Source organism: Tachyglossus aculeatus, chromosome 6 (genome assembly GCF_015852505.1).
Source record: "Tachyglossus aculeatus isolate mTacAcu1 chromosome 6, mTacAcu1.pri, whole genome shotgun sequence".
Classification (NCBI taxonomy): domain Eukaryota; kingdom Metazoa; phylum Chordata; class Mammalia; order Monotremata; family Tachyglossidae; genus Tachyglossus; species Tachyglossus aculeatus.
In genome coordinates, this window is record NC_052071.1 from 8,440,971 (window position 1) to 8,467,879 (window position 26,909).

Here is a 26,909-nt window from a genome sequence, read left to right on the forward strand (position 1 = left end):
TCTCTGTTGGGCGCTTACTCTGTTCCAAGCATTGTGGAGAACACTGGGGTAGCTAGAATAACAATGAGATCAGTCACTATCCGCGACCCAAATGGGACTCGTAGTCTAAAGGGGAGGGAAAATGGGTATTTAATAGGTATGAATAATAATAATGGTATTTTTTAAGCACTTACTATGTGCCAAGCACTGTTCTACGCACTGGGGTAGACAATGTAATCAGGTTGTCCCACGTGGGGTTCACAGTCTTAATCCCCATTTTACAGATGAGGTACCTGAGGCACAGAGAAGTGAAGTGACTTGCCCTAAGTCACACAGCAGACAGTTGGAGGAGCTGGGATTAGAACCCATGACCTCTGACTCACAAGCCCATGCTCTTTCCATTAAGCCATGCTGCTTCTCTGTTATTAATAATAATAATTATAGGATTTATTAAGTGCTTACCTTGTGCCAATCACTGTACTAAGGGCTGGAGGAGAAATAAGTTAATCAGGTCGGACACTGTGTGACCTTAAGTGCTTAGTACAGTGCTCTGCACACAGTAAGCACTCTATAAGTACAATTGAATGAACACTGTCCCTGTGTCACATGGGACTTCTAAATCCAAAGGAGTGTCTCTGCCTCTAGCCTGTAAGTTTGTTGTGGGCAGGGAATCTTACTGTTTATTGTTGTATTGTACTTTCCAGAGCACTCAGTACAGTGCTCTGTACACAGAAAGCACTCACTAAATGTGATTGAATGAACGCATGAATGAGAGGGAGGATGGGTTTAATCTCCATTTTGCAGATAAGGAAATTGAGGCACAGAGCAGTTGAGTGACTTGCCCTAGTCTTCACAGCAAGCAAGTGGAAGAGCCGGGATTAATACTGTTACTACTATTTACAAAGAAGCAGCACGGCCCAGCGGAAGGGGAGCAGGCCTAGCAGTCAGAGGACCTGGGATCTAATCCTGACCCCACCAATTTTATATTGTGTGACCTTGGGCAAGTCACTTATATTCTCTGTGCTTCAGTTTCCTCATCTGTAAAATGGGGATTCAATACCTGTTCTCCCTTCCCCTTAGATTATGAGCTTCATGTGGGACAGGGACTGAGGATCTTAGTGCTTAGTGCAGTGCTTGGCATATAGTAAGGCTTAAGTACCATTAAAAAAAATAATCAGATGGAACCACTCAACCCCAAAAACATGAAGACTATTTCTAGTTGTCCAACAGCATGAGTTAAAATGTGCCTTTTCATATTTGACTCTATCCCTAAAGGTACAGTAAAAACTCTTCTTTTGAAGGGATGAAAATGATTGAGTTTTCCATCAAATGAAAGCCAGGGAAACTATAGGAAATGGGAGGAGAATAGCAAAGTGAAAACAAGTTGTGTTACTCAACCAAGATGTCACTCTCTAAGCCAAATCATCAATTAATCAGTCACGCAGTAGCATTGAGTGCCTACTCTGTGCAGATCAGTGTTCTGAGTTGTTGGGAGAGTGGTTGAGAGAGTTAGTAGACATTATCCCTGTCCTCAAGAAGCCTATTTCATAATGGGGCAAAGATACACAATCAGTCAATAGTGTGGATTAAGTACCTACTAGGTTCAGGGACCTGAACTCAGCACTTGGGAGAGAGGAATAGAGATGAGAAGACATGATCCTGGCTCTCAGTGTTTTGCAGCCAAACAAGGTGCCAGGATATTCATCAACGGCCACGCGAGTCAGAAGGACCTGGATTCTAGTCCCCGTTCTGCCAGTTGCTAGCTGTGTGACTTTGGGAAAGTCACTTCTCTTCTCTGTGCCTCAGTTACTCAAAGGTAAAATGAGGATTAAGGTTGGAAGTCCCTAGCGAGTCCCTGTGTCCAGCATGATTAGGTTGTATCTACCCTAGGGCTTAGTATGCCGCCTGACACATAGCAAGTACTTACCCAAAGCGGAGGACAGAGGACAGTTATCAAAGCCAGTGCAGTATTGTTAGGAAAGGAGATAGTGCAGTTGTTTCCTATCTTCCTTTTGGGTGTTCTGCTTTGTCCCAGTTGGTCGTGCCTGTGGATCTTCTGCTCAGAATTTTGAATGAAGGCAGCAGATTTATCTCCTGTGAAGGGCATGGAGAGGTCCTTGCTTCCCAGAAAACAGTCCTGATGCAGTGCTCAACATGGGCTTGGAAGGACTTTGCAAAATGTTCTGTTTGACGTCTGCTTGGGATGCGGCCTGATGGGCCTTGTGGGTTGGCATGGCCACTCTCAGGTAAGGGTGGGCATTTTTTCTCACCTCAGGGTGGGCAGATATATGAATGTAGCCCTGCTTTGGAGTCGTGGAAACTTGAATTGATGCCAGTGGCCTGGGATTGGATGGATTGGGAATTCTGGGGGGGGGGGGGGGGGGCACCCCCTCTGCCTGCCCCGTTCTCCGCGAACCACCCTGATGCTAATCTCCTACCGTACCTCGTTCTCGCCTGTCCCGCCATCGACCCCCGGCCCACGTCATCCCCCGGGCCTGGAATGCTCTCCTTCTGCCCATCCGCCAAACTCGCTCTCTTCCTCCCTTCAAGGCCCTACTGAGAGCTCACCTCCTCCAGGAGGCCTTCCCAGACTGAGCCCCTTCCTTCCTCTCCCCCTCCTCCCCCTCTCCATCCCCCCATCTTACCTCCTTCCCTTCCCCACAGCACCTGTATATATGTATATATGTTTGTACATATTTATTACTCTATTTATTTTACTTGTACATATCTATTCTATTTATTTTATTTTGTTAGTATGTTTGGTTTTGTCTCCCCCTTTTAGACTGTGAGCCCACTGTTGGGTAGGGACTGTCTCTATAAGTTGCCAATTTGTACTTCCCAAGCGCTTAGTACAGTGCTCTGCACAAAGTAAGTGCTCAATAAATACGATTGATGATGATGATAATAATAATTGTGGTATTTGTTAAGCACTTATTATATAGCCAGGCAGTGTACTGAGTGATACAAGCAAATTGGATTGGACACAGTCCCTGTCATTCATGGGGCTCACAGTCTCAACCCTCCTTTTACATGTGAGGTAACTGAGGCACAGAGAAGTGAAGCGACTTGTGGCAAGATTGCAAAGGAGATGAGAGGTAGAGCTTGGATTAGAACCCATGCCCTTCTGACTGGTGGACCTACACTCACCTGTACTAACCATTCCACTTCCCTTCTTCTTTCTCCCACCTTTGAGTCATTCCAATGTCTGTCTCCCCTGCTCTTTTGTAAGCTCTTGGACAGCAGGAATCGTGCCTTCTAATTCCAATGCACTCTCCCAAGCACTCAGTACAGCATCCTACAGAGCTCCTTGAGGGCAGGGATCATGTCTTCTAACTCTGTTATACTCTCGTAAGAACTCAGTAAAGTGCTCTGCATATACCAGGTGCTCAGTAAGCACCACTGATTGATTAATAGCATGTGTTCAGTATGCACAACTGATTTGTTGATTGTTGCAAGAAGCTATAATCAATCATATCTGAGAGCTTATTGTCTGCAAAGCACTGTACTATACATTATAGCAGAGTTGGTAGAAATGTTCGCCACCCACATGAGCTTACTGTCTAGAGGGGGAGACAGACATTAATATGAATGAATAAATTACAGATATGTACATAAGTAATGTGGTGCTGAGGGAGAGGTGAATATAGGGAGCAAATCCAAGAGTAATTGTGATGCAGAAGGAAGTGGGAGAAGAGGAAATGAGGGCATAGGAAAGTCCTCTTGGAGGAGATGGGCCTTCAGTCAGGCTTTGAAGAGGGGGAGAGTGATTGATACTCAGTGTGGTGTTTGTGTTTGCTATGTGCTAAGCCCTTGGGTGGATGCAGCCAAATCTGGGTGGACACGGTCCCTGTCCCACATGGGGCTCACGCTCTCAATCCCCATTTTACGGATGAGTGAACTTAGGAAGAGGAAAGTGAAGGGACTCGCCCAAGGTCATCCAGCAGATAGGTGGAGCAGCCGGGACTAGAACCCAGGTCCTACCTCCTAGTTCCTTGCTAAATCCACTAGGCCATGCAGCTTCCCAGTGCTGTCGGATGTGAAGAGGGGGAGGGCGTTCTAGGCCAGAGATGTGATGTGGGTGAGAGGTTGGCAGCAAGATAGAAGAGATCGAGGAACAGTGAGTATTAGCTAATTTCGGGGGATATCTTTCCTAACCAATTCAATGTCGCTCCATTTGTTGAAGTTTGAAATTAGGTCAGCATTCCAGTACTGCTTCTTCTGCCGAGTGCCAATTGGACATAAACCTCAAAGAAATGTTCTTTGATCTCTGGAGGAATGCGAGATAATGCCTCAACCCTCTCCCAGACAGCAGAGGGCAAGGGTCTTGACCCCTGCCATTCAAAGGAATGGAATCCGGCAGTGGCTATAGCTCCATTCTACTTTGAATTTTCTAACATCAGCAGGCAGGAAGTGTGCTGCAAATGGTAAATATTTTAATGGGCCTCTCCCGTCCACTTATTTTACTACCGTGTCCTGCTTTCTGCCATTTGTTAACCGAAAGAGGGAGGCAGAAGTGACAGGCGGCCAGAGAGGCTGACCACATCCAGCTTTGTTTCTGGAAAATTCAGGCTGGGCCACCCCTTTGCTGCCCCTTGGGCATGCATGCTAATTGCCACAGAGGGGACCATGAGTGGAGTCCTTCAGTCAACTGTATTTATTGAGCACTTACAGTGTGCAAAGCACTGTACTAAGTGCTTGGGAGCGGACCCTATAGCGGTCTAGCAGACACATTCCATGCCCACAAAGACCTTACAGTCTGGGGGTGGCGAGGGGGAAACAGACATTAATATAAATAAAGTACACATATGTTCCTAAGTGCTATGGGGCTGGGAGGGGGTTACGAGACTTCCCCCTTCCATGGATGGAAGACCAGGCTGTTCGGATCCCATTTCCGCCACTTTTGTGCTGTGATCTTAGACAAGTCACCTCTCTTCTGTGGGTCGCCGTTTGTTCGTCTGTGAAATGAAGATGTAATATCTGTTCTCTCTTCCACTTAGATAGTGAACCCCACCGTGGGATATAGACTCTGCCACTGGTCTGCTCGCTGACCTGGGGTAAGTCACTTAACTTCTCTGGGCCTCAGTTTTCTCTTCTGTAAAGAGGGGATAAAATAGGGGGTGCACCCTATTCGATAACACTGCATCTTCCTCAGCTTAGTGTGGTAAGTGCTTAATAAGCTCCATAATTCATTTCTCTGTGAGAAGCAACACACACTAGTAGAAAGAGTGCAAAACTAGTAGTCTGGAGACTTGGGTTGTGATCGTGATTCTCCCGTTTACCTGCCGTGTGATCTTGGGCAAGTCACCTTCTCCAGGCCTCAGTTTTTTTATCTGTAAAATATAGTTTAAATACCACTTCTCCCTCCCTATTATATTGTGTCTACCAACATGGTCATTCTCCCAAATGCTAGATTCAATGTTCTGCACTCAGTAAGCACTCAGTAAATATGATTTGATTAATGTTATAATAATAATAATAATAATGGCATTTATTAAGCGCTTACTATGTGCAAAGCACTGTTCTAAGCGCTGGGGGAGGTTACAAGGTGATCAGGTTGTCCCACGGGGGGCTCACAGTCTCCATCCCCATTTGACAGATGAGGAAAGCTCACAGTCTCCATCCCCATTTGACAGATGAGGAAACTGAGGCCCGGAGAAGGGAAGTGAAACGCCGCCGGCTCAGCGCGCTGGGGGAAACAGGGCAAGTCTCCTCTCTGGGAATCTCTCGTTCATTCATTCCTATTTATTGAGCGCTTCCCGTGTGCAGAGGGCGCCGTACTGAGCACTTGGGAGAGGACAAGGCGGCAACACAACGGGCGCACGGTCCAGAGGGGGACGTTATGAGCCAGTGTGTACCAGCGACAGTGTCCGATCTAATTATCTGGTATCCCTCCTAGTTCAGACTATGGTATTTGGCACATAGTAAGTGCTTAACAAATGTCACCATTGTGATGATGGTTATTATTGCTTTTGGTACCTGAATTGCAGTAAGTGTAGTAAATCCATTATGACAAGAATTCACTATCGGTACCCTCTCTTACATTCTTGGACTCTGCTGCTTTTGGCCAATCAATCAGTAGTATTTATTGAGCACTTTCTGTAGGCAGAGTAGACGCCCTTGGAAAATTACAACACAATATAGTAAGTAGACACAGCCCCTCCTCTCAAGGAACTCGTAGTCTCCCTCATGAAATAATGACCTCTTCAGATCTCTCCCCACCCACAAACCCCCAAAAGCACAGAGAAGGAGCATGGTCTAGTGGATAGAGCATAGACATGGGAGTCAGGAGCATTTGAGTCCTAATTCAGGCTCTGCCACAGTCTGCTATGTGACTTTGGGCAAGTCACTTAACTTCTCTGTGCCTCAGTTACTGCATCTGTAAAAGGGGGATTAAGATTGTAAGCCCCATGTGGGACGGGGAGTATTTCCAACCTGATTAGCCTGTATCTACCCCAGTGCTTAGAACAGTGCCTGGCACATGGTAAGCACTTTACAAATATCTTTTTTTTTTTAAAAAAGGAAGCGCTTAACACATACCATTAAAAAAAGACCATACGGTCTGCAGTCCATATCCCATGTTCCCATGAGGCTCATATCTTAAACAAGTCAAACCAATCTCCACCTCCTTGGTAGAGAATCACCCAACAAGAACCAGAGTGATGGATGCTGCTCTCTGAAAATCTCCAAGGAATAAAATTTTGCGAGAGGTATTAATATCTCGGCATGATCACACAGCAGAGTGGATAGGTCTGTTGATGGGACGATCCAAGGTTGAGTGTGCAGCAGTGAAAAATGAGGTCGTTAGTGAAAATCAAATGCAAAAATGGTCACATTCTGGAACATTTGTCTTCAGGGATTAAATATGTTCCTTTCCAATTTGCATGGGTTTACATGTTTGTAGAAAAGTACACCGTGCTCTGCAAATCAAGTCTCATGAAGAAGTATATACATAAAAAGGAAACATTCACGGATTCATAAACCTTCTGATGGAATTTCTATGTCTGCTGCGAGTTTCAGGGACAAACCACATTCCACTCAGGAAATGTTTCTCTCTGAGGGACCCAGATCAGCTGAATAAGTATTTACTTTATATGACTCAGTGAATCCATAGATCTCACTGTGCTCAACAGGTGACTTGATTGTGGTGGCTCAGAGCTGAAAAGATACTGCACAGCCGAAGGGTAGAAGTGTCCAATTCATTCAATGGTATTTATTGGGCGCTTACAGTGTGCAGAACACTGTACTAAGCACTTGGGAAGTACAAATCAGCAACATAAAGAGATGGTCCCTATCCAAGAGAGGGCTCACAGTCTAGAAGGGGGAGACAGACAACAAAAGAAAACAAGTAGACAGGTGTCAGTACCATCAGAATAAATAGTTATAGCTATATACACACATCATTAATAAAATAGAGTAATAAATATGTAAAAATATACACAAATGCTGTGGGGAGGGGAAAGGGTAAGGGTAGAGGGAGGGAGGGGGCGATGAGGAGGGGAAGAGGAGAAGGAGAGGAAAAAAGGGGGGGCTCAATCTAGGAAGGCCTCCTGGAGGAGGTGACCTTTCAGTAGGGCTTTGAATGGAGGAAGAGAGTTAGTTCGGTGGATGTGCGGAGGGAGGACATTCCAGGCCAAGGGAAAGAAGTGGGCCAGGGGTTGAAGGCGGGACGGGCGAGAACGAGGCACAGTGAGGAGGTTAAAGGTAGAGGAGTGGAGGGTGTGGGCTGGGCTGTAGCTCTTCCTCCCTTCAAGGCCCTACTGAGAGGTCACCTCCTCCAGGAGACCTTCCCAGACTAAGCCCCTTCCTTCCTCTCCCCCTCGTCCCCCTCTCCATCCCCCCCATCTTAGCTCCTTCCCTTCCCCACAGCACCTATATATACGTATATATGTTTGTACATATTTATTACTCTATTTATTTTACTTGTACATATCTATTCTATTTATTTTATTTTGTTAGTATGTTTGGTTTTGTTCTCTGTCTCCCCCTTTTAGACTGTGACCCCACTGTTGGGTAGGGACCGTCTCTATATGTTGCCAACTTGTACTTCCCAAGTGCTTAGTACAGTGCTCTGCACACAGTAAGCGCTCAATAAATACGATTGATTGTAGAAGGAGAGAAGGGAGGTGTGAGGTAGGAGGGGACAAGGTGATGAAAAGCTTTGAAACCGAGAGTGAGGAGTAAAAACTTGATTCGAAGGTTGATGGGCAACCACTGGAGATTTTTGAGGAGGGGAGTGACATGCTCCGAGCGTTGCTGTACAAAGATAATCTGGGCAGCAGGGTGAGGTATAGACTGAAGCGGGGAGAGACAGGAGGATGGGAGATCAGAGAGGAGGCTGATGCAGTATTTCAGTCAGGATAGGATGAGAGATTGAACCAGCAAGTTAGCGGTTTGGATGGAGAGGAAGGGGCATAGCTTGGTGATGTAAAGGTGAGTCCGGCAGGTTTCAGTAACAGTTTGGATGTGTGGCGTGAATGAGAGAGCAGAGTCAAGGACAACACAAAGGTTGCGGGCTTGTGATACTAGAAGGATGGTAGTGCTGTCTACAGTGATGGGAAAGTCAGGGAGAGAACAGGGTTTGGGAGGGAAGATAAGGAGCTCAGTCTTGGACGTGTTGAGTTTTAGATAGCAGGCCAGACATCCAGATGGAGATGTCCTGAAGGCAAGAGGAGATACGAGTCCGAAGGGAGGGAGAGAGAACAGGGGTGGAGACGTAGATTTGGGTGTCATAAGCGTAGAGATGATAGTTGAAGCCGTGTCAGTGAATGAGTTCACCAAGAGAGTGAGTATAGATGGAGAACAGAAGGGGACCAAGAACTGACCCTTGAGGAGCACCTACAATAAGGATACGGGAGGGGGAGGAGGAGCCCACGAAGGAGACTGAGAATGAACGGACAGAGAGGTAAGAGGAGACCCAGGAGAGGTTGAAGTCTGTGAAGCCAAGTTTGGATTGTGTATAGTCCATATGCCACATGAGAGTCACGGTATTAATCCCCATTATACAGATGAGGTAACTGAGGGAAAGAGAAGTTAAGGTTTAAGTTGAGAAGTTAAGGTTTAAATTAAGAAGTTAAGTTAAATTTGAGAGGTTCCCTATAGACTGAATGACCCCAGCCACTTAATGCTAATATTCCAAGCGCTGATATCCTTTTAATCTTTTTTGATGCTGACTCTTCCCCGAACTTGACAATTTTTCCTCCTCGACGGAGAGAGACGGAACTCGGCTGTAGTACTCCCGTCCTCAGGTTCGAGCTGCCTCCATTTTAAGAAGAAAGGTAAGACTGAGACATCTGAAAATGTTTCTTCGGAGCCAGAAGATTGGAAAGGTCACCCACGAAGTTTACTCATGGCACGTAAAGACAACAGCAGGATGTGTGTCTATTTCTGCCATGTTGTAACTGTGCTGACTAAATGCCAAATCTACTAAGAGATTCTGAGTCCCTGAAGGGAGGCAGTAAAGAAGCAGGAAAGAGAAGTTTGGGTTTTTTTCCCCTCCACAGAATTATTCATAATGATGCACCCGATTTATTCCTTATATCACGTTACGGCTTCAGCCCTATCCTCAGCGCTTATAGAAGTGTGAATATCTCGGGCCAAATGGTAACATTTTGGGCATAATTCACGCTACTTTATATTCTTCACCTACTGGTGCAACAGGGGGAATTCAAGGCATTCTCTGAGGCTTGGCGGGCCTTTCTTTCTCAGAATAAGTATTTCCGCTGAACAGCTACAGCATTAATAAAAAAGGGTATGGTAGCATATTTTGCTTTCCGTTCTGCAGGAAAGAAGACTCCTGAGTCCTGCATTTGTATTTCAAGGAAAAGACTATGATATCATTAATGGGGATTATTCATTTTTATAGGTAGCTGTCTGAATAAAGTGCCAGAAGTGGCCTTGGAGCAAATACAGCAGCAGTGTGGCCTACTAGATAGAATCCAGACCTAGGAGTTAGAGAACTTGGTTTCTACTGCTTGCTCTTCCACTAGTCTGCTGTGTGCCCTTGGGCAAGTCACTTTACTTTTTTGTGCTTCAGTTCCCTCATCTGTAAAATGGGGATTCAGGCTGTTAGTCACATGTGGGATATGGAAATGTCCAACCTGATTTGCTTATATCTACACCACTGCTTAATACAGTGCTTGGCACATAGTAAGTGCTAAACGAGTATCATTTTTTAAAAAAGTTCTGTTTTTTTTAAAGTTCAGGCAGATGGGTCCCTGGGACCACAGGTGCCCAAGGTCAGCCTTGGTTTCACAGAATTTTATGGTGTGATCGACCAATTTATCAGTGGTTTTTATTAGACAATAAGATTGTTTTGGGTCAAGAATGTGTCTACCACCTCAGTTGTTTCGTACTTTTCCAAGCACCTAGTTTATTGCTCTGCACAGAGTAAGTGCTTGGTAAATACCACTGATGATTTTTAAGCACTTAGGTGCAGTGCAGAGCACTGTACTAAATACTTGGGAGGAGACAATCTAACAGAGTAATGTAGACACTTTCCCTTCACACAAGGAGCTTCCAGTCTGTAGAAGCAGCACTTCTTAGGGGATAGGGCACGGGTCTGGGAGCGATAAGGACCTGGATTCCAATCCTGGCTCTGCCATATGTCTGCTATTTGACCTTGGGCAAACCATTCTAACTTCATTGGGCCTCAGTTACGTCATCTCTAAAATGGGGATTGAGTGTGAGTTGTGTCCAACATGATTAACTTCTATCTCTCCCACTGCCTGGCACATAGTAAGCTCTGAACAAGTACCATAATTATTAATTATTATTGGAGGGCGGGTGGAGGGAAAGGGAGGATTGTCCTTCTCCCTTTGTGTCCCCTGACAATAAGCCTTGGGTGAACACAGGGTGGCAGGCTGGTGAATGGTCACAGGGTGTGAGGGCAGACAGGGATGGGACCCACAGGCTAGCAACCAGGACTAAAATAATAATAATAAATAGTAATTATATATGTTAAGCACTATGTTCTAAGCACTGGGGTAGATGCAAGGAAATCAGGTTGTCCCCCATGGGGTTCACAGTTTTTATTCCCATTTTACAGATGACCTAACTGAGGCACAGAGAATTTAAGTGACTTGCCCAAAGTCACACAGATGACAAGTGGCAGAGCTGGGATTAGAACCCACATCCTTTGACTCCCAAGCCCATGCTCTTGCCGCTAAGCCACGACTAAAAGGCGTGCAACGCTGGCGTAGGCAAGATTGCAGGGGCAAGTGGGGAGAAGGCCTTGCTTGGAACTGATTATCATCTCCACAGTCTATAATTATCGTGTGTCTGCCTCCCCACTAGAGTATAAACTCCTTGAGGGCCCATTCCCTGCCTTCGAGATTCATCAGTAGGAGCGAAAAACTTTGCTGCCCTAGATACTTGAGAAGCTACCTGTGTTACTTCCTGGAAAAATTCCAAAAGCCAGCCTCCCATCTCTTAAGTGTGTCTAGTTAGCCCTGATTCCACCTCTCTCACTGGGTTTATATGGTTTTTAATGGTACGTTTTAACTGCTTACTATGTGTCAGGCACTGTAGTCAGCACTGGGGTGTTACAAGATATCAGGTTGGACACAGTCCCTGTTCCACCAAGAGCTCACAGTCTAAGTTGGCCGGAAGAGGATTTAGTCCCCATTTTACACATGGGGCAACTGAGGCACCGAGGAGTGAAGTGACTTGTCCCTGGTTACGCAGCAGGCAAGAGGCAGAGCTGGGATTAGAACACATGTCCTCTGACTCCCAGGCTTGTGTTTTGGTTTTTTTTAATGGTGTTTGTTAAGTGCTTACTAAGTGCCAGACACTGGACTGAGGACTGGGTTAGATAAAAGCTATTCAGTTAATAAGTCATATTTCTTGAGCACTTACTCTGTGTCGGGCACTCTCCTATGAGTTTAGGAGAGTACAATACAATAATATAACTGACAAAGTTCCTGGCCACAATCAGCTTGCAGTCTAGAGGGGGAGACAGGCATTAATATAAATGAATGAATTATGCATGTGTGCGTTAGTGCTAGGGGGCAGGTGGATGCAGAAGGGAGTGGGATAAGAGGAAAGAGGGCTTAATCAGGGAAGGCCTCTTGGAGGAGATGTGCTTTCAGTAAGCATTTGAAGGTGGGGACAATAATTGTCTGTTGGATATGAAAAGGGAAGGCATTTCATGCTAGAGGCAGGTTGTGGATGAGAGGTCGGTGATGAGATGGATACGGTGAATATGTTAGCATTAGAGGAGTGAAGTGTGTGGGCTGGGATGTAGGAGGAGAGTAGCAAGGTGAGGTAGGAGGGGGCAAGGTGGTCGAGTGCTCTAAAGCCCATGTTGAGTTTCTTCATGATGCAGAGATAGATGAGCAGCCATTGGAGGTTCTTGAGGAATGGGGAAATATGAACTGAATGTTTCTGGAGAAAAAGGATCAGGGCAGCAGTGCCACGTATGGACTGGAGTAGGGAGAGATAGGCGGCAGGGAGCTCAGCAAGGAGGCTGATAGAGTAATGAAGGCAGGATAGGGATAAGTGCTTGGATATACATGGTAGCATTTTGAATGGAAAGGAAATGACAGATTTTAGCGATGTGGTGAAAGTTGAATCGACGCGATTTCATGGTAGATGGAATTCGGGTTGAATGAGAGAGAGGAGACGAATAATGCCAAGGTTTCAGGCTTGTGAGACAGGAAGGATGGTGGTGGTGTCTGCAATAATGGGAAAGCCATGGGGAGGGCAGGGTTTGGGTGAGGTGATGAGGACGTCTAGGTCCATGTCTCATGTGGGCTCTCTGTCTTTGTCTCCCTTTTACAGATGAGGTAACTGAGGCACATTGAAGTGCAGTGATTTGACCAAGGTCACACAACAGAAATGCGACAGAGCTGGAATTAGAACCCAGATCCTCTAGCTCCCAGCCCCTTACTCATCTTCCTGAATCGTCACCCAGCCACAGTTCTCCTTTCCCGGAGCTATCCTTTGGCTTCCTGCGTCTCTCCTCATCTCACAAAAAAACTCGTCAGAGGGGCTACACGGTTATCAAAGTTCTGGCTCCATCTTACCTATCTACTCTTCTCACCCACTATTCCCCAAGGAGATGGAGGGAGAAGGGAAGAGGAGGGTGAGAAAGAAGACAAGGATACCCAGAAATCACAAGCAGTCACTGGAAGAGGAAAGGTAAGTTGCCATTTATAAAAGCTGGTCCTTAACATGCATTTCTGCCATTGCCGTATTTAGTTAAGGAAGGTTTAATGTCAGTAACTTGCAGTAAATGGTTGCAAAATGGGTTTTGCCTGAATGACAGCACATTCAGGGTGATTTGTTTTTCCTTCCATCCCAGTGTCTCTACCATTGAATAATTGACACCTCATTATGATACTTAATTTGCTCTCTGAGAACTTCATTTGTTATATTGGGCTTTCCCACATTTCATCCTTTCCCTTTAGTCAGGGGGAAAAGACAAGCTCTCTAAAATCTTGATTTTTAATTGTGCGTCCCTGCTCAGATTCTATCTGCTGGCGTTAGATATCATTGTTGGCCTTTTTCTCCGGGTGCTCCTATAGCCTTTGACTTCTGTCTTCTTTCTGACTGTTATATTCCCAGTGGTGCTCTCCAGAGCAGTCTGTTAGCAATTAGTGACCATCTGTTTGGGAAAGAAAATGGCAGCCCGTGGACAACAGTTATTGAATGTCCCAATGCAAAAGAAGGCTGGGATGGAAAGGTTAAGAAACCTTAAAAGGAAATTATTTCTGTTTGCCAGAAGATTTTCTAAAATAATGGGTCACCACTGAATGGAATAACGAGATGGAATTGTTGAGGCTGGTATTTATCATGACCATCTCCTTTACTTCCCTTAAACTCCTCCATTGTATTTTCAAATATTCATTGGCAGCGGTGATAATAATAATGATTCTGTCTGTTAAGTGCTTACTATGTGTCAAGCACTTTTCTAAGCACTAGGGTAGATACAAGCTATTCAGGATGGACACAGTCCCTGTCCCACATAGGGCCTGCAGTTTTAATTCCTATTTTACAGAAGAGGTAACTGAGGTACAAAGAACATAAGTGACTTGCTCAAGGTCACACAGCAGGTAATGGCAGAGACGGGATTAGAACACAGATTCTTCTCAGTGTCAGGCCCATGCTCTGTCCACAAGGCCATGCTGCTTCCTTGTGCCTTTTATTTCTATTAGAGTCTCCCAAGTGCTGGGTACAATGCTCTTCACCTAGCAGTACTTCACTGCTTCAACTCACAGAGCAGCTGGGAGGGGCATTGAAATAAGATGCCTGGAGAGCACCATTTTCTCTAAACATTGTTCCATCTCTGCATCTGTCAAAGCTGTGACTCGGTTCACTCAATCCTTTAGTTTGTTTTGTTGTCTGTCTCCCCCTTTTAGACTTTCAGCCCATTGTTCAGTAGGGACCGTCTCTATGTTGCCGATTTGTATTTCCCAAGTGCTTAGTACAGTGCTCTGCACACAGTAAGTGCTCAATAAATGCTATTGAATGAATGAAAGTTAGCGGGAGTTCTTCATCCTGTTTATTCTCTGTCCTTCAGGAGGCAAGTTCCCCAAATTTCCCCCTTCTTTCCATCCCTTATCATTTGGGATCCTCTAAACCTTGGAATACCTTTCCCAAGTTTCCCAAGCACTGAATATAGTGCTCTTCACCTAGCAGGCCCTCAATAGCATCTGTAATACTGCTACTATCATTTTAGCTATTACTATTGTCAAGTCATTTGTATTTCCAAACTCCGTTCCCTGGATACCTATAGGGTCTTTCCGGTCCTGGGCCATTTATATCTTGATGTGCTAATGAATCCGTTTCTTCTCATCACTGATTACTACTACAAAGGAATAATAGTAATTGAGGATGCTAACATCATTTGTGAGAGGAGACTGTCAGCCTGAAAATATGGGCTGCTGTTTTCCCAGTCAACCAATCGTATTTATTGAGCGCTTACTGTTTGCAGAACACTGTACTAAGCATTTGGGAGAGTACTATGTAAACAATACAACAGCGTTAGTAGTCCACAATGACACTGGAAACTCCTTGTGGGAACGATATAAATCTACCAACTCAGGTTGTACTCTCCCAAGTGCTTAGTATAGTGCTCAACACACTGTGTTCAAAAGAAACCTTTGTTTATTTGTCATGTGTTTCTAAAAACTAGTATTACAACAGAGAGATTTTACTGTCCCGTAAAGCCACATACCGTGTTCAGAGCACTGTACTGAGCTCCTTTTGAGCAGAGGTCATGTCTACTAACATTATTGTCTTTCCCAATCCAGCGGGTGAGACAGACGCTAAAATGGATTCTCTGTAAGAGGAAGTAGGAGAGTATATGAGACCCCCTGATTGTACAGTATTTACCCCTGCACTTAGTGCAGCACTTGGCTGAAAGTAAGTGCTTAAATACCACAGTTGTTATTATCGTTACTTCAAATGGCAGGACTTTCCCAGGCAACTAAGGACGATTGGTCACTCTGTCCACCTTCCATCTAGAGCTCACAGTCCCCTCTGTTAATGATCCCTTTTTTTCCCCTTGTGCGTATGCAATAAATGATAGATTAAAGGATTAAAGGACACAACTGGGGTCAACCTCAATATATTAAAGTCTATCGCTGAGGAAAGCCATATTGCTTATGAAAGAAAAATTGCAACAATCATAAAATTTCAAAAGGATCAGGTCTCCACCTTTTTTTAAAAAAAATTTCCTGGAGGAAGAATGTTAAATAAAACAGAACCTCATTGGAAGACCCAAGGCCAAGCCTCTCTCAAAGCAATGTTTCCAGGGAATTAGACCTTTCCGTTTGGAGCAGATGGTCAGTTCATCCCCCTGGGTTGGTGAAGATTTGATCTCTGGACAGCTCAGAGACAGATTTCTTGGGGAAGCCAGGTGGAGTTGGAACACCATGTGTGGACACTGCCCTTGCTGGGGTCACATCAGGAAATGAAAGCCTGTGATTTAGTTTTCTTTGTAATTCCCCAGACTGATTTCTACCCTTCCTTGGAAGTTCCATGTCTATGTCAAGTCATTTGGGCATTTGACTATTTATTTGGATTGAATTCATTTTTTTCGGGCTCCCCCGTTAGAGTGGAAATCATGGTGGGCAGGGAATATGTCTCTCTTAGCAGCTTGGCCTAGTAGATCAGGCACGGGCCTCGGAATCAGAAGGGCTTGGGTTCTAATGCCGGATCCGCTACTTGTCTGCTGTATGACTTTGGGCAAGTCACTTCGCTCCTCTCTGCCTAAGTTACCTCATCTGTAAAATGGGGATCTAGACTGTGAGCCCCATGTGGGATAGGGATTGTGTACAACCCAGTTATCTTGTATCTACCCCTGTGTTTAAGACAGTGCCTGGCACATATTAAGCACTTAATACCCCAATTATTATTATTACTTGTTTGTGCTGTACTTTCCAAATGCCTAGTGCAGTGTAGACCCCAGCGCATGCTCAATTAATGACATTACTGCTTCAAATGTGCTAATATTTAGGATAATAATGATGGTATTTGCTAAGTGCTTACTCTGTGCCAAGCACTGTTCTAAGCGCTGCGATGTATACAAGATAATCAGGTTGCCCTACGTGGGGCTCACAGTGTCAATTCCCATTTTACAGCTGAGGTAACTGAGGCACAGAGAAGTTGAATGACTTGCCCAAGGTCACACAGCAGACAAGTGGTGTTTTCAGAACTCCAGAAAAATGCCCATCAAAAATTCTTCCCCGTCAGTAAATGGACTCTAATCTTGTTGATGCACCCAGCGATGGGAAATGGTTTATGTCTGGAAAAGGTAAGGAGTAAAGTCATCCCTGGTCCCACTCAAACATATACAATTAGTCAATCAGTGGTATTTATTGAGTGCTTACTATATGCAGAGCACTTTACTAAGTGATTGGCAGAGCACAATGCAACACAATGCAGTGTAGACACTTGCTCTGCCCACAGTGAGCTGACAGCCTAGAGGGGGAAACAGTGATATAAATAAAGAACTTACAAATATGCTGGTAAGAACTGTGAGAGACCGGCTTCAAACTGATTTCAGGAATATTCTGTCAAGCAAAGGTCACTGGAGACGTGGAGAGAGTGGTAATTATGGTAATAATATTTATTAATGTATCTGGTACTTACTGAGCACTTAATGTGTACAGGGCACTCTACTTAGCACTTAGGAGAGTACAGTACAAGAGTTGGTTAATTTTATCCCTACCACAGGGTGTTTACAGTCTGCAGTAAACTAGATTTCAAATAGGGGAATTAGAGTATAAGAATAATTAAGTATTGTGGGGCTGAGATATCAGCATTTTTAAGGGGTGTACAGTTGGGGGAAATAAAAGGGGCAGTTGGGGGAAATTAAAGGCCCAGTGTGGGCACTCCTCTTGGAGTAGGTGCAATTCAAGGAGGATTTTGAAGGTGGGCAAAGTCGTAGATGAAGAGGGAGGGGGTCCCAGGCCAGAAGCAGGACCTGGGCCAAGGGGGTTGGGGGGAGACAAGATCAACAAGAGCAAGGTACAGAGTGAAGGTTGGTGAAAAAGAAGTGGAGTGTTTTCGTAGGAAATATAAAAGAGAAGGTAGAAGAGGCAGAGCTGATTGAGTGCATTAAAGCTTATTGTAAGGAGTTTCTGTTTGATGTGGAAATAGATGAACTACCTTTGGAGATTTCTGAGGCGTGGGAAGGTAGGGACTGAATGTTTTTTCTGCGCTTATTGTGTGCAAAAGCATTGTACCAAGGACTGGAAATAGTATAAAAGTTGAAGTATAAAAGTACAAAGTTTGTAAGTTGGACTGTGCCCCCTGATTATCTTACATCTACACCAGTATTTAGGAGAGTGCTTGGCACAAAGTAAGCATTTAACAAGTACCACTATTATTAGACAGAAGTAGCATGGCCTTATGGAAAGAGCAAGAGCTTGGGAGACAGAGGGTCTGTTCCCTAATCCTTGTTCTGCCCATTGCTTGCTATGGGGCCTTGGGCTAGTAGCTTAATTTGCCACTTAACTAGGCCACAAAGCAGCTGGGCCTAGTGGATAGAGCATGGACCTGACAGGCAGAAGGACCTGGGTTCTAATCCCAGCCCTGCCACAAGTCAGCTGTGTGACCTTGAGAAAGTCACTCAGCTTCTCTGTGCCTCAATTACCTCATCTGTAAAATGGGGATGAAGACTGTGAGCCCCCTGTGGGACAGGGATTGTGTCCAACCTGAGTAGCTTGTATCTGCCTCAGGACTTAGTTAGGTTCTTGGCATATAGATAGCATTTAATGAAAACAGGAAAAAAACAACAAACAATACCTTTTCTGGCCTCAGTTTTCTCAACTATAAAATAGGGATTGAATCCCAATCCCTTCTATTTAGATTGTGAGCCTATGTAGGACAGGGACTGTGTCCAACCTGATTAACTTATAACTACCCCAGCACTTAGAGTGGTGCTTGATAAATAGTAAATGCTTAACACATAATTTATAACAACAGTAATCATTGTATTAATAATGATCATACAGGTTGGAATTAGACATGGACTGTGACCCTAGTGGGGCTCACAATCCATGAGCCTGGTTTGGGGAGTCCAGAAAATTTGGATTCTAATCTCTGCTCCACTATTTGCGTGCTGCAGGACCTTGGACCAATCAGTTCTGTTCTCTGTGCCTCAGTTTACCCATGTGTAAAATGAGGATAAAATACCTGTTCTCCTTCCCTCTTACACTGTGAGTCCTATGTTGAACAGGGACTGTGTCTGATCTGATTGAACTGTATCTACCCCAGAGCTAAGCACAGTGCTTGGTACAAAATAAGTGCTTAACAAATACCATGATAATGGTTACTATTAATACAACATAAACTGAGCTGTATAAGAGCTACTAAATTCCCCGCAGGTCCGTTTCTTCTCTGGATTGGCTACAGAGTCTTATTTTGTAACTTTGTGTTATAATGATTGTAATACTAGTATAAGTGGTAATAGTAATGCCAATTACCAAGGAACATATATGGTACTTGCTGTTTAGAAAGAATAGAGGTCGTGTTTCCCAACCCTGTTGTACTTTACTCCAACAGTTAGTACAGCATTCTGTGCACCGTTAGGGCTCCATAAATATCATTTATTTGAGGAGTACAAAAGATATGCAGTGAAATTTCTTTAGCCCAGAAGTTTACATTTTAATGGGTAAGAGAGACATAAAATATTGACCGAGTAACAAAAATCAGGAACTGAACGTGCATTTGAATAAATATAAATACATATAATTGCTGAGGATGAATATAAATAGAGGGCTATTCTGTAATGAAGCGACCTTTTGTGAAAGAGGCTAACTGGCAGAATTTGTAATGAATATGGGAAGAGCAACAACAGTTCAGAGGAAGCGTGTGCCTCCTCTCCTACCCTTCCCCCCACCGTGATCCAAGTGATAGGATCTTGATTACTACCATGGGGGTCTGGATCAGTCAATCGATAGTACTTACTGAGTACTTATTCTGTGTAGAACACTGGGCTGAGAACTTTGGGCAAGACAGTAGAGTTAGTAGACAGAATCTCTGCCCTCAAGGAGTTTACAATCTAAGGGGTGATCCATTCTAATGATTTGAACTTTTAACCACCCTCTTTTCAGTAGACCTTGCTACCTCCCTTTACAGTATTAGGGGTATGAAACTCGGGATATTTCTGGCTTCCCAAACCTAGTCAGATAAGTAAAATGAGAGCGAAAATCAAGGATTCCAAGATTTAAAGGTTTTTTTTTGACCATGAACATATCTTGGGAAATTCAGAAAATATTTCTTGATGACTGCAAAGGAGAGGTTAATTAAGAAACACCCTATAGATATTAGACAATCATTTATCTGCCAACACTGAAATTGCAAATAAGAGTTTCATACATGAGTTATTCTCATCTACAAGTTAAATTTATTCTGTAATCACAATGTGCCATAAATGTGAGAGATGGAAGAACACTAAGAGATGCTCTAATTTATGCTAGTGCAAAACTGTTCTTTTGACTATATTTTTAGTGGTTTGTTAGAATGTCAGCCTCAAAATTCAGCCCTCCAAAAGGTCTCTTGGACTATTATTTGGGTTTTTCTTTGTATTCTTGAGCAGACACAGAATTATTCTTTAGCAGTGAGAAAGGGGATTGACTAAGTTTATTCCTCCATGAACTTAATTCTTTTATAGTTCAGCTATCAGTATTAAAAGATCCACGTCTTCTGCATCTCAGCTACCAGTAGAAAATTATCATTTATTTGACTCATACAGGTATTAGCACGATTGGAACGGATATGTTCAGGGTTTTGCTTCTTGAGCCTGGTGGGGGAAAAAATGACCACCCTTTCAAGGTTGAAGATACTGGATACCGATGTGCTTTAGCCTGTGTGTGCAGCTGAATGTGATGACATCACACCTAATGTGATGACATCATACATGGCGTATTGATATCATGCATATTGTGATGGCATCACCCCTAATGTGATGACTTCATATCAAGCCTCTGGGGAGACCCCAACATCCTCCCCACCTCCTCCACCCCTCTTGCCTCACAACCAATGAGCTTCCCACTCACATCCCTGAGAAGCAGCATGGTCTAGTGGAAAGAGCCTGAGCCTGGGAGTCGGAGGACCTGGGTTCTAATCCCGACTCTACAGATTTTATTTTCTGTGTGACCTTGGGCAAGTCACTTCACTTCTCTATGCCCCAGTTTCTTCAACTCTAAGATGGAGATTAAATGCCGGTTCTCCCTCCTACTTAGACTGTGAGCCCCATGTGGGACAACGACTGTATCCAACCTGATTAATTTGTATCTACACCACTGCTTAGAGCAGAGCTTGCCACATAGTGCTTAAAAAATACAATGATGATGATAATGATCATAATAACAACACAGTGTCATCTATTTTTCCATTTGGAACATCGCCGCCCCATCTTGGTGGTGACAGCTGATGATTGGCTAATCTGCTCTGTTCACATGGCAAGTCAGCAGAGAAGGATGCGAGAAGTTCCATTTATAAGTTCAGTCATTTCTCCTAGAGTTTAGCTAAGAGGTGTCTCTTTTAGAAATGTATTTGATCGGGGGTCTTTATTTGAAAATCCAAGTTTCAGAAGACATCCAAAATAAAACAAGGGCCTTGATATGATTCTATTTCTCTCCTAACTAGTGTTTTGAGAGTGAGGCAGGGTACCGGAAAATAGTCTCCCAATTTGCTCAATTCAAGAGAATAAGTGTAAAGGTCGAAGCTATCTCTCTGTGAATTAGCCTTTGGCTTCTACTGGGAAGATTTGCCCGCAGTGTGTCTAAACATTTCAAAATAGCCCCGCTTTCTAAATGACAACACAGATCTAATGCAGCAGAGGTGCAGTATTTCTTTTGACCACCTATGCTGGCAAAGAAGAATTAGCCATGGCAAACCCTTGAGAGTTTGACGATCTACGTATCGTCTTTACCTAACAGTTGAAGCAAACCAAACGGGATAATCTGCATCTTCACAGCATTAACATCTGTAATTAGCATTATCTTCCTTTACAGCTTTACGAATGGGTGCTCACATCTGAGAACAGGATTTTATCAATATTCTAATGCCGAAAATCATTAATTTTTCAATTCATGGGTGGTGATAAAGAAATGTAATTAGAGTGAAGCATCTGGTTTGAGCACGACCCAACCGATCCATTGAGATAACTAGAATGGCTGTCTGGAGTGCAAGCAGAATGCTAAGATACACAAAGTATCTGTTTACTCCGATTGGGATTGTTGGATGAAGCTCCACCCACAGGGAAATGTGGTGGTTACAAAATAATGCTGCTGTAATGTACTCTCCCAAGCGCTTAGTGCAGGGTTCTGCACACAGTAAGTGCTAAATAAATATGATTGATTGATAGGCAGAGTGTGACACAATGTGCTGATTGTTCTGAATTTTTTGTGTCCTTGAACAGAAGTTCCTTGAGGTTTGGGATCATGTCTACCAACGATGGTATTCTCCTAATATCTTGATGCATGGAGTGAGTGCTCACGAGATAGTATTGATCGGTTGTGTCCATTTCCTGCATTTTATTGAGAGCAAAGACTGTGTCTTCTAATTGTCTTGTACTCCTCCAAATGCTTAGCACACTGCTGCAAACTGAGCACTTGAGGAGCACTACGGGCCGATTGATTCTAGATCCCCTCCAAAATGTATGTTTTGGGAATGCGTCCGCCAACTCTGTTGAACTCTTCCAAGCACTTAGTATAGTGCTCAGCACACAGAAGGCCCTCAATAAGTATGATTTACCAATTGGTTCTGTTGTTGTCTTCCGAAGCATTTCATGCATCGTTTTATCATTCATTCATTCATTCCTTCAATCGTATTTATTGAGCGCTTACTATGTGCAGAGCACTGTACTAAGCACTTGGGAAGTACAAGTTGGCAGCGTGTAGAGACGGTCCCTACCCAACAGCGGGCTCACAGTCTAGAAGGGGAGACAGACAACAAAACAAAACATATTAACAAAATAAAATAAATAGAATAAATAGAATTAAGCGCTTACTATGTGCAAAGCACTGTTCTAAGCACTGATAATAATAATAGCATTTATTCATTCAATCGTCAGGATCTCAATAAATACTAATTGAGTGACTATATTATGAGAATGACAACTTAAAGATAAGGGAAGTTCTTTCTGGGTAGGGAACATGTCTACTAACTCTCTGTGTTATAGTCTCCCAAGGACTTAGTACAGTGCTCTGCACACAGTAAGCATGCAGGGAGTAAGAGTAAGGATTTTTTATTTTCCCCTCAGATTGAGGACTGGGAGACAGCTTGGACTACTGAAAAAAGCACAGGCCTGGGACTCAGGAGACCTGGGTTCACAGCTCTGCCTCTTGCTGGCTGTGTGACTTTGGGCAAGTCACTTCACTTGTGTGGGCCTCAGGTTCTCCATCTGTAAAATGGGGATAGAATCCCTGTGCTCCTTCCCCATAGTTTGTTCATTCATAAAATCGTATTGAGTGCTTACTGTGTGCAGAGCACCGTACTAAGCGCTTGGGAAGTATAAGTTGGCAATATATAGAGACGGTCCCTACCCAACAACGGGCTCACAGTCTAGAAGGAGGAGACAGAAAACAAAACAAAACATGTAGACAGGTGTCAAAATCGAAAGAACAAATAGAATTATAGCTATATGTGCATCATTAACAAAATAAATAGAATAGTCAACATGTACAAGTATAATCAATACAGTAATAAATCTGTGCAAGTATGTATGTGCTGTGGGGAGGGGAAGGAGGAAGGGTGGGGGGGATGGGAGGAGGAGAGGCAAAAGGCGGGGGGCTTAGTGTGGGAAGGCCTCCTGGAGGAGGTGAGCTCTCAGTAGGGCTGTGAAGGGAGGAAGAGAGCTAGCTTGGCGGATGTGTGGAGGGAGGGCATTCCAGGCCAGGGGAAGGACGTGGGCCGGGGGTCGAAGGCAGGACAGGCGAGAACGAGGCCCAGCGAGGAGGTTAGCGGCAGAGGAGCAGAGGATGTGGGCTGGGCTGTAGAAGGAGAGAAGGGAGGTGAGGTAGGAGGGGGTAAGGGGATGGAAAGCCTTGAAGCTGAGAGTGAGGAGTTTTTGCTAAAGTCTAAAGATTGTGAACCCTGTATGGGAAAGGGAGCCTGTCTGACTTGATTATTTGTATCTCCTTCAGTGCTTAGTACAGTGCTTGGCATACAGTAGGTGCTTAACAAATACAGTAGTAACAATGATAATTCCTCTGTCAGATTGTAAGCCCCATGTGAGCTAGTTAGTGTGCATGGGCCTGGGATTCAGAAGGACCTGGGTTCTAATTTCAGCTCCCCAACATGCCTATTGTGTGACCCTGGGCAAGTACTTAACTTCTCTTGGACTCAGTTACCTTATTTATAAAATGGCGATCAGGGTGTGAGCTCCAGTGTTTAGAACAGTGCTTGCACATAATAAGCAGTTAAAAAGTATCAATATTATTGTTATTATTATTATCATCTGACCTGATCGTCTTATTCCTTAGCCTAGCCATTAGTTCATAGTAAGTAGCTCATAAATGCCATTATTAATAATTGCAATAGTAGCATTGTTATCGTTAATCCAAAAAATATCGACTTTCTCCTTGATCCTTCAGCCGTTAGAAAGTCATTCAAGCCCTTCTCAAAATGACAAGTGACGCCTTGGCTGCTGAAATAGTATCTTAGCCTTTGGGTTACCAAGAGAAGGGAAAACAGAAATAAAACGCTAAGACAAGGTGTGAAACACAGCCCGTGTTTAAAGCCGTCAGCTTTAAATGCTTTGGCGGTGTTGGTGCCAGGGTGCCTGACAGCATGTGCCGTTCTCGGCCGGTCTGAGAAAACGGACTCTATTAGTTTTGGATGCTTTGAGCTGATGGAAAAGTCCCTTGAGCCTTTTGGAACCCTTCCCCAGAAGCAGGGTCGTGGTCTGTGTTAGAGGCAGGCATTCGCATTGGCCTGACACCGAATAAAACGGTAAAAGCGATCCAGGGTTACGTTGTTTTACAGCCTAGGTAAGTTTTTATTAGTTAAGTGCTTACTATGTGCCAGGCTCCGTACTAAGCGCCGGGGTAGATAAATATTAATCAGGGTGGACGCAGTCCCTGTCCCACATGGGGCTCACAGTCAAAACAGGAGGGAGAAAAGAAGAACTGAGGCACAGAGAAGTGAAGTGACTTGCCCAAAGTCACACAGCAAGGAGTTGGCAGAGATGAGATGAGAATGCAGGTCCTCTGGCTCCCAGACCTGCGCTCTTTCCACTAGACCATGCTGCTTCCCACTTGACTTCCTTGGGTCTCAGTTGCTTCATGTGCAATATGGGGATTAAAATACCTCTCCTCTGTTGGTTTTAGACTGTGAGCCTTGGAATAAAATAAGTACTTAATACTATTTTTTCAAAAATAGGGATTTGTTAAGCACCTACTTTGTGCAGAGCACTGTAATCAATCAATGGCATTTATTAAGCATTTGAAATAATAATAATAACGGCAATGATGGTTTTGCTTAGTGCTTACTATATGCCAGGCACTGTACTAAGTGCTGGGATAGAAGATCATTAGGTTGGGCACAGTCTCTGTCCTACATGGGGCTCAAAGGGAGAGGCAAACGTGAAAATAAATTAAACAGCGGACATAGTAGAATAAAAAGATGCTTACATAAGTGCCTTGGGAGTGGAATGAGTATCAAAACGCGTAAGTGTTAGGTCAAAATGCATAGGGGAAAATGAGGCATATTAGCAAAAGTGTTTTCTTTAGGTCCTTTCTCAAACCACCTTCTCCTTCTTCAGCGAAGACAGAAACATTGGCCGAGGGGTGAACAGTGCTCATCTAGCGTTCCCGGCCCAATCCAAAAACTGTGTAACCATTCCTACTAGCTGCAGGAGAAGATTCAAGGCCAGCACTCTCAAATCCCTTCTCAACTTTCTTTTCAGTTCTCTGAAGATGGGCAAGATATATTCTCCTGCATTTTCTGTTTTGTGGTTGATAAATATTTATCTCTTCCTTCAATCTCTTTAATGCGGAGAAAGCTTCAACTCTGCTCTGGCAAGGCGTTTTTCATTTTCATAGCGCAGACAGAAACGAGGTCAAAATCCGGTGTTTGTTTTCTTCACGTTGTCGTTCCCTGCCTGAACTCAAGGTTCCGTGTGGATCCCTTGGAAATGCTCTGAGAAAAACGGTCGACCTTCTTTGAGCTCTTTCTCCTTCCACTCGGTGGGGCTCTGCCTGCATGGGTTATTTATTTTAAGGTAGTGTGTGTTACTTGCATGTCTAGTTTTCATATTGTTTTGGAGTGTAGATCAAACGAGATCTTGGCAGCACTTCTGTTGGCATAAGAAAATGTTTAGCTGAGATTATTAAAAAGTGTCATTTTGTTTTAGAATCAGTCTTACTTTTGAAGATGCAAATTCCTTCCTCTTTTGGATGCACGCTGATTTTATAACAGACACTGTTTTCCCTTTCTTCTCTTACTCATATATCTTCTTATGTCATATTCCTCCCCATTGACCTGAAAGGACTATTTAAAACTCCAAAGTCCCTGTCTTTATTGTTGTTGAAGTAGTTGTAGTTGTTGTCATAGTCACTGAGGAAGTGGTAGTCTTTTTCCTTGGTTGAAAATGTGGCAGTTGCCAGATTTTTTTTAAATTATTCCATTTCGTGTCCAAATAGTTGAAACATTTACTAAAATGCCATGGTCCTTCCAAGTGACATGGGCAGGGCAGAGAATGTGGAAGTTTCTGGGAAATTGACTTGGGCTCTAGATTCATTTGTAAACTGATTTTCCAAATTGACTGGTAATGTGAAAACTTAAGCATTATAAATCAATAGCACCTTTATGTCGCATAAACAAATTCCATGGGGTCTTAGTGGAAACGTTCCACTGATTTCCATTAAACATCTTCTTTGAAAGAATTCCCCTCTTGCCCCACTCAGTATCATCCTTCATCGGTTTCAACAGTCTCCCCCTCGTTCTTTCTTGTTTTTATTTCCCATTCCCAACCAACTTACCAACATCAGCCATGGTTTCCTGTCCAAGAAGTGACATTAGAGCAGCTGTGCAGGTAAAAGATGTCAATCAGCTTAGGCCATTTTGAGCATTCCTTCGGTGGCTGGGTGTGTAATATTTGGGGAGAGGTTGGCTGCTTTTTCATGGATCGTTATTTTCCAGTTGAAGTGCCCCAGTCAGTTGATTTAGTAATCAGCTCAGTTGGATGTTTCTGTGGAGAGTTCCTGGAAGACAGCGGTGCAGCTTGAGAGGTTACAACTTGTTGTGGGGGAGGGGTAGAATGGAGGGGCTGCAGAGCAGGGGGACCACCGCTTGGTTGGTGGGTAGGGATAGATTTTTGGGAAAAAGCCAATTTCTGCACTACTGAAATATCACACACCTCTTATCCACACTTTCCCTTCATCCTGGAACTCCTCCCACAGCTTTCACATCTGTCAGACCAGCGCTTTCCCCATTTTCGAAGCCCTTCGGAGGGTACATCCCCTCCAGGAGGC